The sequence below is a fragment of the Acinonyx jubatus genome, chromosome B3, assembly GCF_027475565.1.
Source record: "Acinonyx jubatus isolate Ajub_Pintada_27869175 chromosome B3, VMU_Ajub_asm_v1.0, whole genome shotgun sequence".
NCBI lineage: Eukaryota > Metazoa > Chordata > Mammalia > Carnivora > Felidae > Acinonyx > Acinonyx jubatus.
Window position 1 is genome coordinate 138,683,219 of NC_069386.1, and position 18,652 is coordinate 138,701,870.

At 54.8% G+C, this 18,652-nt stretch overlaps 1 long non-coding RNA gene across 2 annotated transcripts; it reads right to left on the reverse strand.

Annotated features, from left to right (window-relative positions):
* Positions 1 to 38: 38 nt before the first annotated feature.
* LOC128316118 (uncharacterized) lies at positions 39 to 14,424 on the reverse strand. Of its 2 annotated transcripts, none has more exons than XR_008299645.1 (4): positions 14,269 to 14,424; positions 7,458 to 7,623; positions 6,168 to 6,227; positions 39 to 4,677 (listed from the first exon to the last, which is right to left on the reverse strand). It is a non-coding gene; the product is annotated as an uncharacterized LOC128316118 (long non-coding RNA). The 2 variants fall into 2 exon arrangements; XR_008299646.1 differs by lacking the exon at positions 14,269 to 14,424 and adding an exon at positions 11,585 to 13,362.
* Between the last annotated feature and the right edge of the window lie 4,228 nt (positions 14,425 to 18,652).

Genomic DNA, 18,652 nt, shown 5'->3' on the forward strand with positions numbered 1-18,652 from the left:
GGCCAGGCACACGGTACGCGCCCCCCCCCCCCCCCCCCCATGCCAGCTCCTTTGCCTTTGCCGAAAATTCCAGCTGGATCATCTTCGGGACGCGCGGGCCAAAATTGCGGCCAAGAATTCCTGAACAATACTGTTTATTTATACAGTAGGAAGATTGAAATCGTTATGCCTTGACTGGCAGGAGCTATTTATAGGCCCTGTTCCCAGCGAGCTGTTGGGAGCAGGGCACTCCTCGACAAATTTACCAACCCCCCCGGCCTGGCCGTAAAACTGCACGGGGATCTGTGTGGGCCTTGGTCTCCCGACCACATGAAAGCGGAATCCCTTCCCCATTCCATTAAGCTCAAATCATTGCCTGCAGTAAACAGAGCATGAGAGGGCAGGGGCCTGCAAACCTTCCAAAACGGAGGGGGCGGAGCCAAGCCGAGGGAGCCAACGCCAACGGCCTTCCGCTCAGCGCCACGTGTGGAGTCCAAAGGGGGGCAGCCGTGGATTCCATCGGCGCCCGGGATCCCGACGAGGCCCGGCTCTCTGTGAGCCCTTCAGCGTCGCCCCCGGGGGGTTGACGGAGCACAGCCCTGGAGGGAACACCGTGGGTGTGAACGGATACGATTGGGGCGGCCAGAGGCAGCGAAAGGGCCCGCGGGCTGGAGGAGTCGGGGAGGGCGCAGGTGGAAAGCCTGGAACCGGGAGCTGCTCGGTCAGAGCGGGAGGACCGTGAACAGGCGCTGGGACCTCATCGCGGAACCCACCGGGGACACCGGCGCACGTTAGACGCTCGGTTGATGCTGCCTGGCCGGAGAGTGATATACTTTGGGCAAAATTAGGGTGGAAGGGGGTCTCCGGAAGACAGGAAGTTGTAGCTTTATTTCTCTCCTCGAACTTGAGGTCTCCCCAGGGTGCCGAGCTGCACGAGGCCACACTGGGGCCAGAGCCGGGAGGGATCGGGGCCCACACAAGTCCCTGCTGCCTCCAGGCCAACTGAAGACTTTTCCAGAGTGCCCGCGAGGCCCCACGTGGAGCCTGTACTCTGCAAAAACCTTGGCCTATTTTTCAAAGTCAGGGCATTATGAAAAACCTGGACTGTTTCTTTGACTTTCTTCCTTTCTTCTTTCCTTTTCCTTTCTTTCTTTTTCTTTCTTTCTTTCTTTCTTTCTTTCTTTCTTTCTCTTTCTTTTTTTTTTTCTTTCTCTTTTTCTTTCTTTTTCTTTCTTTTCTTTCTTTCTTTTTTCTTTCTTTTTCTTTCTTTTTCTTTCCTTTCTTTTCTCTTTCCTTTCTTTTCTTTCTTTTCCTTTTCCTTTCTTTTTCTTCCTTTCTTTTCTTTTTCTTTCCTTTCTTTTCTTTCTTTTCCTTTTCTTCCTTTTTCTTTCCTTTCTTTTTCTTTCTTCCTTTCTTTTTCTTTCTTTTTCTTTTTCTCTTTCTTTCCTTCTTTTCCTTCTCTTTCCTTCTTTTCCTTTTCTTCCTTTCTTTTTTCTTTCTTTTTCTTTCCTTTCTTTCTTTTTCTTCCTTTTTCTTTCTTTCCCTCTTTTCCTTTTCTTTATTCTCCTTCTCTTTCCTTCTTTTCCTTTTCTTTCTTTTCCTTCTCTTTCTTTCTTCTCTTCCTTCCTCCTTCCTTCCTTCCTTCTTTATTTTATTCTTTCTTTTAACTGATCCTTAAGTTCAACATGCATTTGCATTCAAGGGAAACCCAGACCACATGTTTTTAATCCATCAACCCTTAAATCATCAAATGTCGTAGGCCAATGGTGTGCAGGCCAACAGGAACAGCAGAGCCTTTTAAAGACGTTCCTCTCTCTAGCAATCAGGAAGTAGCCTTTTTCCAAGAGGAAACCAGATTTTGACGCCAAAGGGGCTGCCATCCTCAGCTCCAGGCTCAGCACTCTGGAAAGCCAGGCAGGTTCGGAACTCAGCACGAGTGTGATTGAAATCGTGGAGCAGAAGGTATTTGGGGTCTGAGAGGCTGTTTTTTCTCCTGTCCCCACCCCCCACCCCCGTTCTGCTGAAGACCTGAAGGAGAAAGGCAGGAAAAGGGAGAGGAGGGTCCACTCCCCTAAGGAGACAGGACCAGTGAGTGGGGACCCCACTGGCAAATAAAGGCAAAGCAGATCCTCATTTCACATGTGTGACCTGTGGTGGGCCGTGGGGCCACTCAGTCTTCGCGTCATCCTCAGGCAAGTGGAAACCAGTGTGGGCTCCAGAAGACCGTGGTGAGGAGACACTGTTCAATAGAAGGGAAATAAAATGAAATAAGGTGAAACAAAGAGAAGTGCGTGTAAATGCACATCAGGAAACACACCTGGCCAGACAGAACTCCATTCGCTTTTGCCTACACTCAGAGCCAAGTTTTGCCCAGGTAGTCACAGTACCTCTGTTCCACATACCCACCCACCCGCTCTCTGGCTCGCTGGCTGGGACATGGGCAGGGATTGCACAACCAGGCCTCCGTGGGGCAAACCGATAGAGACGGAAAGCCACCCGCGGCACAATAGAATCTGTCGTGTAATGACCATAACTGCCAGTATCCACAACCAGAGCTCCTCGCTAAGAAACAGTAACAACAGCCGATAATGGTCTGTCCCCATCCACCTCAGGTTCATCTTGTGGACCTCTTGCCTTGAGCCCCATTCTGTCATTTCCCCAGGGCGGAGGTCCGCTTGTGTGCCACAATAACACATGTGCCCCCTACCACCCGTGGCCTGAGATAGACGGATCCCAGCTCCCGATCTTGCCCATGGACCCTTGCTGGGGAGAACCACGTTCAGTTAGAGTAGAGGTCTCCATGTGCACTATTCACGCACCCCCCAGTCCACAGCCCCCTGTCCCCAGCAGCCGCAAAAGTCTGGGACAGCCTGTCCCTACTAAGTAACGTGCAGTCTGAAAATACTGACCCTGGAGTCAGACTATTTCGGTTTGATTCCCGGCTCTCATCTGAGCTGTGTGAGCTTGATCAGGTTACTTTGCATCTCTGTGCTTCAAAACCCACCCACCGTAAAACTGGATACCGATCGTCCCCACTTAATGATGGCTTTGAAAATTAAATTAGTTAGTGCATGCAAAGTGCGGAGAACAGTTCCCAGCAGATAGTGCCCCCCAAGTGGGCTTGCTAGCATGGTCAACATCATTATGGGCTCAGAGTGACAAAAATCTGTGGGCACAAAACAAGCACATAGCACAGAGGAAGCTGTGTCTTCCCCCTGCTGTTCCTTTCCCTACCCCCCCACCACCAGCAGCAACTCCAATGGTCCAGGGAAGCCTGCAATCATGGAATCTGAATGCTAGGAGGGGGTGAGGTCGGGTGATCCTGTCCAAATACTGCCTTTGGGATATTTCGCCTCTTTTTTCTTGTTAGCTCCCAACAACAGGTGAGTCTCCAGTGCTTTGAAATCTCCTAAGAAGATTTTTCCCATGTATGTCAACAGCCCATCTCCCCAGAGCTGGTGATGCAGAGAGAACATGTTCTCAACCACCTGGACCACCCACAACCAGCGTCCTTGACCAAGAGGCCCCTCCCATCTGCTAATTGGGGCTTGGAGAGACGGCCTGAGCAAGGTGGGTGGGGTAGGTGAGCAAGAAAGGGAAGAAGATGGAGAAATAAAAGGGGAGTCGGGCCAAGAGGCACTGCAAAACTTGATCTTTTAGTTCTGCTGTCCTGTCCAGAAATGAATCATCACTATCTGGTGAAAAGATGTTTGAAGATCCTGGAAGAAATTCTGTGTTAAAAATAACAGGCCTTATAGCCAGAGGAAAGGATGTGCAACCCTATATCGCGGGGACAAGAATTGTCCCCTAGCATCAGAGATCAGAGCCAGCCATGGGTACCTCACCGGAACCGAAACTCTTCCTGCCTTCAAAATCTTTTGGAAAAAATTAGAAAGTGTTGCAACGGGCCTTGTGTTGGGAGCCATGTGTCACTCTGACAGTCGGGAACAGCTCTGACCAGAGAAAGAGACGTGAGGGCAATTAGTGTGGATCCCGTCTTTCCTGTTGCTGCGGCAAGGGTGAGCACAAGTGCGGACTGGCCGGCTCATTTGTGTAGAGATAACAATCACCTCCTCCTCTCGCCCTGTCCTCACGCAACAGGGCAGGTCTCAGCATCAGGGTGAGCCTGCGGGCAACGGCTGGTCGGGCGGCCCAGCTGGTCAGCAGGAAGTAGGAGATGCAGCCCAAGCGAACCCCAAGTCCACGCGCACCCATTTGGGGTGCAGCAGTTTGCAGGGGGGTGGGGGTGGAGGGTGCGCCACGGTCCCCCCCGGGCCTCGGGCCTCTGGGAACTCATTGGGGAAATGAGGACAGGGATGTGCCCCTGTGCAGAGGTGTCACAAGGGACAGAGTCTACCCCAGCCCTAGGCCCGAGGCAGGAACTGAAACAAATATGTGTTCAGCTGAGACTGGGGAGGTCCCTCCTCAGCACCTTAGAGCCCTGTCCACCAGAGTCCATGCCACCTGCTGGTCTGGAAGACAGTGGGGGGAGGGGAGGGGAGGGGAGGAAGGAAGAGGAGGGGAGGGAAAGAGAGGGGAGGAGAGCTGGAAAACTCCAAAACTTTCCAGGGGTTGGAAAACCAACAAAAGACAAGTGGTCACACACGTTGGGGGGCTGGGGGGTCGGACAAAGCCCCATGTGATGCTGCACAGCAGACCTTTCTCCACGTCCTTCAGGTGCTGGCTTGCTTCTTAAATCTGCAAAAGGAGACGGCATCTTCACTGCCCAGTGGAGCACTCCACCCACACACACATCCTTCAAGGCACACACTGAAAGGTACTATCGCACAGCCCTGGGTGCACCGACTGTGGCCCCTGCCCACCTACTGGGCGAACCTCGACCCCAGAGGGGCAGGAGACAGCCTGCTCCTGTTGTCCGGCGGACCCAACATGCAGTCCTGACTGGGCCGCTTCGAGCTGGGCCATCCTGAACATTCAGGCTGCGTCACTGTGGATAAGATGTCCGTCTTCTCTCTGTGCCTCCATTTACTCACCAGAAAAGATGGAATGATAAAACCCTGCCCCTGGGGAGGCCTAGGAGGGGAAAAGTTGAGCTCGTGGACATGAATGTAAGCATCGAGCCTGCCCCCTTACACCAACCATCCCCTCTGAGAGCCTCCCCATGTGCCTCTGCGGTCCGTGGAAGGGTGCCGGCCACTTCCCCAGGACTCACACCTTGTTTCCTGAAAGACCAAGGCAGGTCTGGACCTGGTAAACCAAATCTGGCTTCTTCATCTATCCAATGGGCCACGGTTATGAAAGAGGACAGGAAATGAGGGCTCAGTCTGTCAGCTTCAGAGAATCAAAGTGGGGTGGGGGAAATCGGCCTTTTCTGACAGGTGGTCCCATCCCACCGGGAGGCAACTTTTTCTGGGTACCCCTCCGCCCACAGAATGGTCACTCTGAGGCCAGGCCTGGGAGGCCAATCAAGGACAGAGACAGCCACGGGTGAGGAGATAAATGAGAAGGGAAGGTGATCTCACCAACACAAATGGATGACCCATCCATCAATCCAGACGCAAGGCCAGGATTTATGACAAAGTCTTTTCTCCCCACCCGGAAAATCTTCCATGTGTTAGAATTGGGCATTGTCATCAAAGCCCTCCTGATGGAACCAGAAACAAGTTCAGCCCTGAGCAGCATGGTCTCACTCACACACACAGCAAGATCTACCCTCACGAGACCATTTCGCTGTGGGGACAGCCACTCCAAGCCCTGCAGGTGACCCGTGTGAGGCCCCAAAGGGCAATGGGAAAAAAAATAATAACAGGGAGTTCAAATCCAAGCTCCACAGCTGAGAAGCCAATGCCTGAGATTGCTCACCTTCGTGAAGGTGTTTTCAGCTTGACGTGAGGTAAGTCCAGGAGCGCCCAGCATGGCCGCCTCCCCACCCCTCCCCCACCCCCAGTTTGGATGCCAAGGGCTCAAACCAGGCTCTGAGCCTCCCAGGGAAGCTTGATGGGCCCCATCAAAGTGCTTGGCAAACCACTTAGGCGTTTCCAGGAAAAAAAGGGAGCCCAGCTTGAGGCCATGGAAAGCACGGTCCCCAATGTTGAGTCAGCCTTGAGTCATGAGCTAAAAACACGCTTTTGCCAATTACAGCTCTCGGCAGCCATAATTAATCCAGGGCTGATGAAAACTGTGTTTTTCACTCAACAGAGGAGGGAATTTCAGGTAATTAGGCATACCCTCATGTATCGGTAATTTGCCTCTTCACATGAGCTCTGACCGCCATGTCCAGGCCTTACCTTCAAAAAAAAAAAAAAAAAAAAACTTACACCAACATTAACCAACAAGATATGTCTGATTTCAAAAGATTACCCTTCGTCCTTAAGTACTCTGAGTGCAAAATGCTAAATACACAAGCCCTTAATTGGTTTTTTTCCAACCCACCTATGTGAGCCTCTCTCTCTAAGAGAGCCGCTGCTCATGGGCTATGCAGCCACGTTGAACTTGCAGATGATTCTGCTCAGAGCTGATCCCAGAGCAACACACTCTGTGGGCAAAAAAGGTGGACACGTTGTGTTTGGATCCATCATTCATTCAGTCATTTGTTCACCTCACCCCTACAGGGAGCCTGCTATGCACTGGGCTCTGGGCTCCATAAGGAGCTGGAAACCCAACTCGAGAAATTGCAACTCGAGATGGTGGTAGCCTCCGAGACCAAACACTTCCTTGTACAGGTGGGACTCCCAAGGCCTAGACCTGCTCGAGTTCACCAGCCAGTTGATGGCACAACAAGGAAGTGAAGCTGGGTCTGTGCCTCCCAGTGAGCCCAGGAGCTCACAGAAATCCCAGCCGTGCCGCCCCCTCTGCTGGGCGGTGAAGGCAGCCCCTCCAGCTTCCCCTGGGTACACAGAGATCACCAGATGTGTCTCAAGGTAGGCCAGGTGGCTACTTACAGAACTAGGTCTTTCCCCCCAGGCCCTGCCCACCTACAAGACACTCCCAGGAGAGGCTCCCGGGCTCCCATGACTCAGGTGGCTCTCCCAGGACAGTGCCATTCTCACAGCACGTTGGTGTTGCAATGCCCAGTTGGATGAGGCAAGTGGGACGTGTGTTATCTGCTCAACATTTCCAGAGAGCCCAGGGGAAATTGCCGAAAGCCAGAATTCCTAATGGCTGAGGCCCAGCACCCCCAGGACCCCACCCCTGACTTTCTCCAACATCGAAACCCCCTTTCCTCTTCTTTTAATTTAACAACCTCTACAGAGAAATGGAAATAGAAATCGCAGTCTACACTGGCTGAGCACCAGCATCTGGGGAGTCAGGGGAAGAGGGGGTGTTGTGGCCCCATTTTACACAGAAGGAAACCAGGGGTTTCACCTTGGGAATCCCTTAGAGTCACCCAAGGACTGAAGGCAACTCTGGGTTTGCACCCAAAGGACACCCTAACAATCACAGTGTTACTACCACTGACAACCTGTGGGCACGCACTTGTGCTGGCACCGTGCTCTGCCCCAATGGGAACAACTCACCCAATCCTCACAGACCACACGGAGAGAGGAGCAGAGCTCAAACCCGGGCTCTGACGTATAGGGACGCCTCACTGCTGGGTGGCACCACCACATCCAGTCCCAAGCCGGGAGGGCAGGGCTGCAAGCTGGGCGTGTCACTTCTCCTCTAGGAACCCCACATTTCCACCTGTGAAATGAGACCAGGACGCCTCCCTCAGGCTACAGGAGCTGAGAGTACACGGTGAGCATTCGAGGCTGCTCTTTTGGTCTCCACCTCCAAACCCACATCTTGTTGGTCCACACGTTCTTGGACCTGGATTGGTACATCAGTTCCACAGACACAACGAACAACAGCTCTTCCGTGAAGGCAAACACCGTGCTGTGAGCCCACAGGCAGGTGGGCGAGCCGGCCAGCCCCTCCCCTGCGCTGGGCCCGTGGCTCTCTCCTGTGACCAGGGCCCCAGGTAAGAAGGATCACGCATGTCCCTTCTGCTTTTATCACGCTATGGCTCTAAAATTTCAAAAGTTGTTCTTAAGTTACTTATTTCCTGATTCAATAGGCCAGAGGCATAAATGTATTCACCTCCTCCTTCCCAAAAAATGACATCAGGATAGGGCACCTGGGTGGCCTAGTCGACTGAGCATCTGACTCTTGATTTCGGATCAGGTCGTGATCCCCGAATTCTGGATCAAGCCTTACATCAGGATCTACACTGAGTATGGAACCTGCTTACGATTCTTTCTCTGTATAAAACTGAAAAAAAAGACAGCAGGAAATCTTTTACTGATCACCTATATGATATGCCTGAAAAATACTCAATGTGTCTTGAACAAATTGATTCATTCACTTCTCTAATTTATGCATTCCCTCACAAATAAGTGAGGCTATGAGTGGATGAATGGACAGACAGATGGACCGACAGATGGACAGATGGATGCATGGGCAGACAGATGGATGGACAGACAGATGAACAGATGGGTGGACGGATGGGTGGATGGATGGATGGATGGATGGATGGATGGATGGACAGGTGGACGGATGGACGGATGGATGGATGGACAGGTGGACGATGGACGGATGGATGGATGGGTGGACAGACGGACCAACAGACAGATAGATGGACGAATGGATGGATGGATGGATGGATGGATGGATGGACAGATGGATGGATGGATGGACAGACGGACCAACAGACAGATGGATGGATGGATGGATGGATGGATGGATGGATGGATGGACAGGTGGACGGATGGACGGATGGACGGATGGATGGATGGATGGATGGATGGACAGACCAACAGACAGATAGATGGATGGGTGGATGGATGGATGGATGGATGGACAGACGGATGGATGCATGGACGGATGGATGGATGGTTGGACAGATGGATGGATGGATGGATGGATGGACAGACGGATGTCGTATGCTCAGAGCATGGTACTCTGACAGAGGTGCACCCTGCATCAGCCACATGATCCCTAGGTGGCATTCCCAAAACCACAGGGCACCACCTCTGGCTCTTGCCCTTGAGTACATCTATGAAGGTGTCTGAACTTTCATTTCTTTTTTACTAAAATGGAGCCTCTAATGCCTATTTGAACCAGGTAGTTGTGCAGATTCAAAGAGCGTGCCTAGCCTGTAAATACATAGTAACCACCACCATTATTGTTTATTTTTTCCTAAATCGCTGTAATTCACAGCAGAGTGATGAGTGCATGTCCGAGAAGGCAGCACTTGAGCACAGTCTGCTTCGGATGGGACTCATAAGTGTGGCTGCAGGAGTAGGGGCCTTCCAGGATGGGGGATGGACAAATGGAGGTGAGGAATCGGGGGTCAGGACAGGAGAGGCTGCGTCCTCAGTCCCTCCACCCAGGGGAACAAGGAAGGCTCAGGCCACCGCGTGCTTGCCTGCCTGGCCGAGAGGAGCAGCTGGAACAGGAGATGTTTACCCCTTGGTAGGAAGTGGACAGCCCGATCGGACAGAGATGTGAATCCCAAGGTGAGAAGGTGGCATTACCTTGTTAGGCAGGGCAGCCATGAAGGATTTTGACTAGGAAAGTACTAGAGAAAACAGCCTTTATGAAGATACATTTCACAGTGGCATGAGCAAAAGATTTGAGGCCTGGAGAGAGGAGGAAGGTGCGGGATTCCAGGTCAGAGAAGAAAGGAACACAGAAGCCATGGACGTAGGACGAATGCCTGGATGAAAAAGCGATTGTGGACGTGAACCCAACAGGCCAGCTGTGGGGCAGCGGGGAGGAGACCACTGAGCACCAAGGCCAGGTTCAGGGCTGGCCACGGAGGAGCTGGTTGGGAGGCAGATGCTGAGCTCAGGACGGGCACATGTTTTGAGCCACAGGTGCGTCCTCACTACTAGCAGAAATGTGGGACAGTAGCCCCAGATGGAGATCAAGGCTGGAGATGGTGGGGTATGCCATGTGTCCACACCCAGAGCAGGGAGTTGGCATCATCCGCACTCCTGGAGCAGAGCTCAGGACAGCCCAGGGATGGGGAGAGACGGGGTAAGGGAAGCCACCAGGCCAAGTCACGTCAACCTTGACTTGGACACAAACCAGCCTTTCCTTCCACCTCTAAAATAATCTTCATTTCACAACAGAAATGACGTGTGTGCGTGTGTTATGTACTACTTTTGAGACCCTCTGGAGACCTCACGGTCTGGTTGCGAAAAAAAGGGACATCTTTACTTTCCTTCATAGCGGGGGCTTCTCAGCCTTGGCAATGCTGATGGTTTGGACCAGATCATTCTTTGTGGCGAGTTGTGGTGTCCTGGGCACCTGCAGGGCATTGAGCACGCTCCCTACCCCTCAACAAGATGCCAGGAACTACCCCTTCCCCAAGCGTGACAACCAAGAAAGTCTCTGGACATTGCCAAACGTCTCCTAGGGGGACGAGATCACACTGGTCGTATATTAAGGGACATTTTCAAACTCGGGCCCTCGAACTTCACATCTAACACACGTAAGAGTTTTAAGAAACAGGAATATCACAGTAATCACAGCGAGGGCATTGCTGTCAGACCCCAGGACAGAGCTGTTCTGCGCTCCCCTGCCGTGAGGCCCTTGGCGAGTGCCTGCAACTTTCTCCTGCCCCGGGGGGTGTTCATCTGTAGGATGGGAAGGTGGAGAAGCAAACGTCGCACGAGAGGGGATGCCACCCACACAGTCAGTGGGGAAGGCACGAGGCCTTCCCAGGAGGGTCTGGGCCACAGAGCTGCTACCGTTTTGTAGCCAGAGTCCCCAGTGACTCAGCTGGCAGGGATGCCACGGCTTACAAAAGCGGGTGGATCCGGGTGAAGCAAGAACTGAAACCTTTAGGAGAGAGGCAGGGAGGCGATCTGAGCCCTTGACTGACTGACGGAGGAGCCTCACTTTCCAGAAATCTGCATTCCCCTGAACAGTCGCACCACACGTGTTAAGGGAGCCTAGGGGCCTCAGTATTCCTGGGTCTGGCTTGTCTGGAGGCAGCCAGCAGGGAGGGTCCAAGGGCCGGTGAGCTTCCAGGCCATTCCACAGAGCTCAGCCAGGCCCCACGAGGCCTCAGGCGGGCGGCCGTCCTGGCCGTCACAGCCCTTCTTGGGAAATTGCTTGGTCAAGAGCACATTGTCCAAGGCAGGTATTTTCAGGCCGATGGGAGTGGGTGTTGGCAGGAAGGAGCTGGCCAGCAAGGGAGTCATAGGATTGCAAAACAAGGAGGCGCCTCAGCAACCGTCCACTTGGCTAGTGGCAAAGCTCAGGCCTGGAGATGGCTCGGAATCCCAGGGACACCCGAGAGCTCACGTCACGACCACTCCTCCAATGAGGAAACAGAGACCCGAGAGGCAGAGTTACTCCCCTGAGAGCTCAACCGGTGAGCGATGCATTTAGGATTTACACTCACATCGGGGCGTCTGGGGGGTGCCGTTGGTTAAGCATCTGACTCTTGATCTCCGCTCAGGTCATGATCTCATGGTGTGTGGGTTCGAGCCCCCCATCGGGGTCTGTGCTGATGGCATGGAGCCTGCATGGGATTCTGTTTCTCCTTCTCTTTGCGCCTCCCCAGCTTGTGCTCTCTCTCTCTCTCCCTCTCAAAATAAATAAATAAGCTTTAAAAACGTAAAAAAAAAAAAAAAAAAAGATTTGCACTCACGTCTTCTTGACTTGCAACCTGGTACCAGTTCCCTGGCACCTCTTTCCACCTGGCTTCATGGAGAGGATTGGCTGGAGCCGTCCCGTGAGCTCTCGCTGAGTGCCGGGCTAAAGCTTGTCTGACAATAAGCCCAACCGTGTAATCCCAGCTGACATCTGACCACCTTCCGCTGGGCGCAAGGGAAAAAGGCACTTGGTTGTATGGCCAGTGGGTCCGGTGGAGACGCGAGGCACATTAGAGTCATTAAAAATCATTAGGATGGTTGGGCTCTGAGGTCAGAAAAGCAGGATAAACACACTCCGGAGGAACGAGTTCTGCCTTTCCCCGCAGCTGCTCCCACTCATCCAAGCCCAGCACCCAGACAGCCAGGCTCCCAAGAACCTGCCCCTGGGCTCCTGGGCAGTGCTGCAGGCCCCCCAGGGAACGTCTTCAAAAGCACTTTGGAGATCTGCTTGGTTTTCCATTGTCTGCTACAAACAGACCACCCAAAGGGCCACCCAAAGCAACGTCCTTGGGTCAGCTTCCTGCGGGGAGCCCCCGAGGCCACTTTCCCACCTGCCTCGCCCAGAAGCAGAAGGAGAGATGCACTCTCAAGGCTGTCACCACAACCGTCAGTCACCGAAGGGCAGGGGGACCACGTCTCAGGAACGTGGCTGCTCCCGTTCGCTCATGGCACCAAAACGCCTTGCACCTTGTGCGCGAGATCTTTAATCCTCCCCAACAGCCCTGCAAGGGGAATATCACCCTGATTATGCAAAGGGCCCACCGGAGGGCTGCGGCGTGGTGATGACTTGCCCAAGGTCACCGTTAGTAAATTGCAGGGATCTACACACCTGAGCTTACGGCTCCCACAGCCCCAAGCCCCTCTCTCCACCAGCCCTCACACGGAGTAGGTGTTGACTACTTGGTTGCAGAGGAAGTGAAGGAGTGAGTGAAGGAATCGAACACACTTGAGAACTTAAATTGTTTGATTTGCATTTTCAGAAAGGAGTGCATCCGTGCGGCTGTGAGGAGGCAAACAGACTGTTGATTAAATCGTCTTCTGGATTTTTTGAACTCAGTGAAAACAATCTCTAAATAATTTTGTGACTTTTGGCCCATTCTTAACACAACAAAAACATTTTAGTTAAAGTTGATTCCTAAGCCAACTTTTCTTTCCTAAGAGATGGGGAAGTAATGTTCACTGAGCATATACTATGGGTACACGCCACACTCCCTACATCCACACGCTCGAACTTCACAGTAACCCTGCAAACGGCATGGTTACCAATTTCCAGAGGAGGAGACTGAGGGTCAGAGTGGTTACGTGACTCACCTGAGAGCACACAGCTCGGCGGAGCCAGGGAGGTCAAAGGCCAGAACTGGGAGTCCACACCTGACCCCCAACCCTGCCCGCAAACAACCTTTCGCGCCAGCCAAGCTTTCTCTCCTAACCTGGCAACTTGCAGACGGGACTTTTCCGGCATCACCCCTCGGCCAGTGGGCCTTCTACATATGTGCTCAGGATACCTGAGAAGCCGAGACACCCGAAATAAACAGAACCAAAGAGTCTCGAAACAAGCCATTTGGTCTTCAGCATCGGGAACGTGTAGTGTTATGAAAAGACAGCCTCTTGTGGTTTTAGCATCGACTACTGAATGGCAGGTGGAGGGTGGGGAGGAGATCTAAAACTTTGTGGTATTTAGGGCTGCTGTAGCCAGCCTCGCCTCTCCCAACAAAGGGGCCTTCTGCCACAGAGAAGTTTCCAGCGGAGGAAGGGAGACCCAAACACTCAGCTCTTGCGGGGGAGGTGGGGGAAGGGGGTCTGTCTGTCTTGATTCTGTGCACCCAAGCACAACCACCCCCATGAACCCGATCCGGGAGATCCCGACCCTGTCCCGCCCCCCACTCCTGCCCCGGGACCTCCAAAGGCCACCTTCCCAGACACCAGCCCCCGAGGCCAGCCCCATGGCCTGTCAGGGGTGTCCTCGGAGGCTGCTGGGACCTGACTACTCCCTCCTAGGCAGTGGGAGTCGCTGAGCCAACTCCCGGCCCTGGAACCGGGCAGACAATCCCCTGTGTCTTGCCACCTTCCTACCTTGGCTGCCAGGAGCCGGCCCAGTCTCAGAGATGCTGAATAGGCCATTTGTTGTGAGATCAAAGGGCCACCTGTGGGCGCCTCACTGCTTGGAACGGGCCCAGGCCACGTCCTGCCAGACCCCAGGCTTTCCCACCTTGGCCAGGACATCTCTCCACGCCTACCTCCTACTCACGTTTCCCTTTCTAACAACGTCTAACCACCTCCCTCGGGTGCCATGTTCTCGCGGGTCTCCATGCTTCCCCGTGCACTGTTCCCACTGGGTATGCCCTTCCTTGCCTTCTGTGCCCAGATAAGGCTTAGGTACCATCTGAGGCAAAATTCCTTCCCCGGCCCCTCAGGGCGGTTAGGGCACGCTCCACCATCACCACCAGGTGCCCCCGGGCTTGCCAGGCAGGGCACTCCCGGAGGGCCCCCGGTCAGCGAGTAGTCCCCAGAGCCCTGGGCACAGCCGCCGTGTGATTGGCGTCAAATGCTAACGGACAGAATTGGGAGGCAGAGAACCCTTCCAGCACGTTCTCCTCAAACCAGACAGAGGCGGTAAAGAAGGAGTGAATGGGCACGACCAGGAACAGATTTACATACAGCGTTTAAAAGGCAACTCCACCTTGAGGCGCCGGGGGGCTCAGTCGGTTAAGCGTCCACTCTCTCGGGCCATGAGTTCAAGCCCCACGTCGGGCTCTGCACTGACAGCGTGGAGCCTGCTTGGGATTCTCTCTCCCTCTGTCTCTGCTCCTCCTCCTCTCGCTCTCTCTCTCTCTCTCTCTCTCTCTCTCTCTGTCTCTCTCTCTGAAAATAAACATTTAAACATTTTTTAACATAAATGAGTGAATGAATGAATGAATGAATAAATAAATAAATTTTTAAAATGCAACCGCATCCTGACGCCGCCCTCCCGCCCGGTCCCGGCCACGGTCTTCCTGGCGAGGACCACTACTCACTGCGCTGCTGTGCGTGTCCTCTGGTCCGTCCACGCCAAAAGCACGTCATCGTTCAGCACGCCCATCTGGTCACGTCACACACCCCCAGTGAAAGCACACCAGTGTCCCTCCCCGGCACTTTTGAGAAACACACAGACCCTCCGTCCTCTGGCCCGAAAATCTGGGCTCCAGCGATCCTGGATCCCCTCTTTTTGGAGCTGAGGCATTTGGCTTTTCCTACTTTTCTCTCTTCTTTCTCCCTTTTTCTCCTGAGTCTCTGATGCCTTCCCATGATGTCCCTGAGCCATTGGCAGTCGCAACAAGCCGGGCCTCACCCTTTCATAACCGCCAGATGGGGAGAGAGTGTGGACAGGTGGTGAGTGGGCATTTGGCCTGGGATGACCGGGGTTTTGGATGGTTTCTTCTGCCCATCTCACCCCACTCTGGCCCCCACACTCTCCATACCAGCCACAAAGCCCTCTTTTAGTCCTGCCTGCCACGGGCCCTTTGCATGTGCTGTTCACTCCTCGTGGGATATTTCTGTTCAACTTTGCTTTCTTACCTTCCAAGCGTTGCACATGGCCTTTCCTAGCAGGAAAAGACCTCACTTTTACCGGCATCCCTGGCTCTTACTTGCTTGATAAATGACTGATTCTCTCACTGGACTGTACATTCCATGGGGACAGCATTTGAACAGTCTACCTATGACATGAGGCACATAGCATTGTGTAATGCCCACATGGGCATGAATTGCCACTCTACCTTGCAGACCATCTCTGTGGAGTTAACTCTCAGAGATTCCAGAAGGCTTTAATGCACTGATCATCCCCATGTCTGTCTGCCTCTTTCACCTGTGGTTTCCCGGGGGCAGTGAGCATGACCTATCCACCTGCTCCCCCGCAGCCCAGAGCATCGAGTCTCACCCGCTGGAGATGCTCCCTGAACTTGAACTGAGAAAGCAGCGGCTACTGTGCCAAAGGCGTCCACACAACCCTGATGTTCCTTTCTTGTGCTTTGCCCAGACCTGGCCCTTTCTGCCTCGTTTCATTTTTCCCTGGGCTGCCAACACCTTTCCTACCCCAGCTCTCCCTGCCCCGGCTTTCTCTGAAAGGGATAATCCCAGCTGAGTCGGAAGTGAACTGTGGCTAGTCCGACCCCGAAGGAATGGAGACCCACTTGCCCGCTTGGGAAATATGTGTTTGCCTTGTGGCAGAGGGGAAAGCCTCTTTGGATGAGTCATTTCCCTTCACGCCGCCTCCCGCTGGCCCCCTAGCCTGCACCCCACAAGATGAAGGGCATAGTTTTAGGAAGGAGACATCCCGTCACCTTTCAAATCCCATCTCAAAAGCCGCCTGCTCCTGGAAGTACTTTGGGACCCCTGGGCTGCCCGCCCACCCGGTGTAGCACCCCTGCTTGCTTCCTGCTCCATCGCGTTTGACTCCGGGCTCTCCTGGGCCAATGGAGCCCCTGGTCTTTATTCTGTGCCCTGCCCCGGGCTGGAACTGTAGACACAAAGAGGTGGCTATGACCGGTGTCCTCCAGTAGCTGATGATTCACGAGAAGTCAGGCCACCGCCCCTTACCACACAGCGTGATGGGAGTTCTAATGGTCTTGCCGCCAGGCAGAGAAAGCCGAGAAGCACTGAACGAGTCCAGGAGGGACACACAGGTTGGACAACAATTCTCGGAGGAAGTAACGTCTAAGGAGGGTTTTGAAGGGTGCGTAGGAGTCTGTGGCGCTAGCAAGAAGGTAAAACGCAGACCCAAGGAAGGTCCAGGCCAATGCCCGAGACACAGAGTGTTGACAGAGCCCATGTGCGCTGTCCACTTCAGTCGGGTCTTCTCCCTGCCATCCCTGTCCCCTGCCAGAGTACAAGCTTCGGGTCCCCAGGGTCCATATACATCCCTGCGTGCCCTTACAGCAACTTACAGTGTGTGACACTTAAGAGACGCTCACTCAACATCCGCTTTCACCAGCGGTCGCTTGACACGCTGGGGTTGGCAAAGCACCGGTGATGACGGTGGCGACGGGCACGTTTTCCCCGCCCTGAGCCCAGTGACCCGGTCACGCGCTAAGCACGCCGTATGCGCCACTCACCCGACACCAGGCGACGCGACGACAGGCGAGGTAGGTACCCATCCTTATTCTGCCGGTGAAGAAACCGGGGGTCTGACGTGTGACGCTACCCCTCTACCCCAGTTTCCATCTCACGGTTCGGCAAACCGAGGCCACGTGCCTCAGTCAAGAACAGTTGATTCAGGAACCCCCCCCCAAAGACCTGGTTTAGCAGACGGTGTTTCCAACTGAAGAGGGAAGGACACACGCTCGTTTCTCCCCTCAAGACCCTGTCACGGGGCATCGCCAGGAACCGAGTGGCCGACCTGCCTCTCCTTCCCCTTCCAGCCAGCTCGCTCCCCTGGGGCTGCTGAGGCTGAGCGGGGCTCCCCCTGCCAAGGTCCCAACCGCCAGGAAGGGCCTGGCACCCACTCGCCCAGTCCCCACACTGCCCTGCCCTGGGGATGCCACCTGCCAGCCGGCTGCCAGGCGCCCCGTGAGGGGAGAACAAAGGAATCAACGTCGGTCCCCACCCCACCCTCGGTCCCCGCCAGGCCTCAGCTCCATGGGCCTGGGCTCAAACTCGGAGGCTGAGAGAGCCGCTCACCTTCCCGTGCCTCAGTTTCCACATCAGTGAAAGGAAAGAAAACCCCAGGGACCCTCCCCAGAGGCCGGGAAGGTGAAGGGAAGGGAGCTGAATTAAGCCAGCCCAGCTGTGTGACAGGTTCGGGGTGGAGGGGGGGGCACCTTAAAAACGCAGATTCCCAGCCAGTCTGGCTCATCTGCGCATGCGGCCCAGGGAGCTATTTTTTTTTTTAAGTGTATTTATTTATTTTGGGAGAGAAGAGGCAGTGCGTGGGAGGGGCAGAGAGAGAGAGAGAGGGAGAGAGAGAATCCCAAGCAGGCTCTGCACTGTCAGCACAGAGCCGGAGGCAGGGCTCGAACTCAAGAAGTGAGATCACCACCTGAGCGGAAACCAAGAGTCCGACGCTCAACCGACCGAGCCACCCCTGCGCCCCTAGGAAGCGCTAGTTTGAATGGAGTCTCCAGGGGATTCTGAGGGGCCCCAGGTGGGAGGCACCGAGGTCACGGGCACAAAAGAACTGGCAGCAACAACACCGGACAACCCACCCGTGTCAGTCCTCAGGCTCGGCCGGCCTTAGCCCGTTCTCCGGCGGGGGCCTCCTCCCCCTCCCCCACATCCCATCGGGGAATGGATTCTGTTCTCTGGCCAGAACCTCAGACCTTCCACCCCCGCGGTGGCCGCTGGGATCGTGACCCTCATGAAGTCCTCGCCTAGACCGGTGCAGTAACCCCTAGCAGCTCCCCCACCGCCCCCACCCCCGGTCCTTCCATCCCGCCACGTTCCCCTTCCCAAAACACGGCCCTGCCCGCATCGCCCGCTTGGGGGCGCGCTCACGTCCTGTGGCGTGGGACTTGCACCAGCAAGGAGCTGAAGCGGAGCTTCCCCAGCCAGCCTTGGCGCTGAGCTGCAGGCCCAGGGCCGCCACCGGCCGCAGAGGCCCGCCTCCTCCCTCCGCTCCTGCTCGCCACCTGCCACCAACCGGAACCTGCCCGCCCCTCAAGGCCGTCTCAGAGGCCACGCCCTCTAGGAACTGCCCCTTGGTCACTTACGGGCACTGGGTACAAGCCGGAGCCTGCCCGGACATCTATCTCTCCGAGGTACAGTCTTCCCCGTGAGCCCGGGAGGCTGCGGTGACAGACGAGCCGCCCGCCCCCCCCCCCCAGATCCCTCCCTGGGACCCTCCACAGGTGGCTGCGCCCCAGGACCCCCACAAGTGGCTGCCCCCCCGGGACCCCCTTCCCACCTTGGCACGCGCTGGGTGCTGCTACCCTTAGGCTTTTCCCCTCCTCCCTGTTTACGCCTTTGCAAGATGCCGCATCTGTCCACCCCCCTCAAGTGACCCGCTTTGAGGGTGCCCCATTTCCTTCCAGCGCCTAAGGGATACACATCCTGTATCAAAACGGCCTTGTCAAACGGGCCACCTGAAATGT